Below are 1,889 nucleotides of genomic sequence, written 5' to 3'. Positions count from 1 at the left end.
GAATATTTCTTGTGTTCTCAGGAAGTTGATAGTGCATTAACCCTAGCTGCTCAGTGAAATCTCCTGAGAACGTTCAAAAATACAGATGATTGGGACTTACTCTCAGAGACCCTGACATAATATCTTGGGTTATGGTCTCATCATCAGCTGTTTAGGTTTCCTAGATAAACATATTATGAGACCACTTCCCCATGTCAGGGGGAAAACTAGGCTGATACGATCATTATGATTGAAGGATCAGGGAAGGGAAGTGAGTGAGGAAGCCCAAAGCATACTCACCGAGATGACAGGCATTGCAGAAGGTTTTTAACCAGCTGTGCAAGAACGGAAGCCCCCAACCTACAAGTTCATGACCCAGGAAATTTGGAAGAGGCTACCAGACAGACCTTGGAAGCAGCTAAAATACAATTGAAAATGCTTCCAGTTTTGGAAAGAGCGCACACCGATAAACAATGTGTTCTCTGAAGATAAGTATGGAAAGAACAGAAACAACCAAACACATGTTTACAGATATTCTCGTGCAATGTATCCCACCAGGAGAGCTTTTTGTCGTCAGAGAACCAAGTGGCACGCTACAAAAAGCCTCTTGGGAAGAATGGGACCGGATGATCCAAATTTATTTCCCAAAAGAAGCTTGTAGAATTTTGACACCAATAATTTTCAAGGACGAAAATCTCCAGACCATGTAGAGACACGACTGGCATCTGACACCCTCAACCTACTTGCGTCAGACCTATGAAGATACAGATAAACATGGAAAATATGATCTTTTGCGTTCAACAGGGCACTTCAGATGGATGTCTTGGTATTTTGTCAACAAGAAAAAGATTGATCACCTCCTGGTTGACCAGATTCAGAAAGAGTTGGTTGAGGACGCTGCCAGCCTGGTCCAGCTGGTTCATCCAGGTGGCCGGTCAGCTCAAGTGGCCAAAGAGAAGGCTGCTGAGGGATTAAACTCAGTTAAGGTTTTTTCAAAAACAGAAGCATAGAATGGAGCATATTTAAAATTAAAACATTGCAGGCTTATCAAGATGCATTCGTTAGCCATTCCACAGCTTCATAAAAACATTTTAAAGTAAATTTTATTAATTCCTATTAATATTTCTCTTTGTTAATCTTGAACCAAATGCTTATAAGTGTCAAGATTAAAAGGTAAAGAAAAAAGAGCAGGGTAAATTCATAAAGACCAGTTATGATGACATATGAAATTAAAACTATAATACCACCATATTAGCAGGGGAGGTGTTAAGAAATTTATTAAATTCTCAAAATATTTTTAATTCATGATATATTTTGGAGAGAGAACTAAGAGTTTTTGATTTGTAATTTTTAACATGACTCCTCTATACAAATCTCTCCAGCATCCACCAAATGATTGAGTGGGACCGTGCAAATAGGATGTGGAAACACTAAGAGGGGCCTGGTCAGTTTGGGTTGTCATTCTTCTGTCTATGAAAGAGGCCTGTCAGAAGAAAGAAGGAAAACTCCCAGGACCAGCAAAGAAAAACCAGCAGAAGACCAGCAAAGAACCACCATTTGAAATCCCTGCTTGAAGGGATAAAGGCAGCAGAGGCGATGCCTTGCTGAGTTGAGAGGCCGAGCTCAGAAGCAGCCCTCAGTCTGTGAGGCTACGAGGCAGAGCAGTGGCCCATAGGCTTCTTGGCCCGTAGAGGTAGAGACCAGGGGACCATGTGGTTGAGAAGCTGAGGATTAGAGAGAAAGACTTGGCTGCTCCCTGAGAAGAGGTGTTGCTGTGGACCAATGACTGTGTCTTCATACTTTCTTTTTTAAAAATCATTTTCTTGGGGGCTCGTACAACTCTTATCACAATCCATACATCCATCTATTGTGTCCAGCACATTTGTACATTTGTTGCCATCATTAATTTC

At 41.3% G+C, this 1,889-nt stretch overlaps 1 pseudogene; it reads left to right on the top strand.

Moving 5' to 3' along the window:
• Nucleotides 1–1,063, top strand: part of LOC101642886 — a 2,870-nt pseudogene extending 1,807 nt beyond the window's left edge.
• The last annotated feature ends 826 nt before the right edge of the window (nt 1,064–1,889 follow it).

Source organism: Echinops telfairi, unplaced genomic scaffold (genome assembly GCF_000313985.2).
Source record: "Echinops telfairi isolate 266 unplaced genomic scaffold, ASM31398v2 ScPeMD7_7421;HRSCAF=8459, whole genome shotgun sequence".
NCBI classification, from domain to species: Eukaryota; Metazoa; Chordata; class Mammalia; order Afrosoricida; family Tenrecidae; genus Echinops; species Echinops telfairi.
This window is presented reverse-complemented; position numbering and strand designations above follow the sequence as displayed.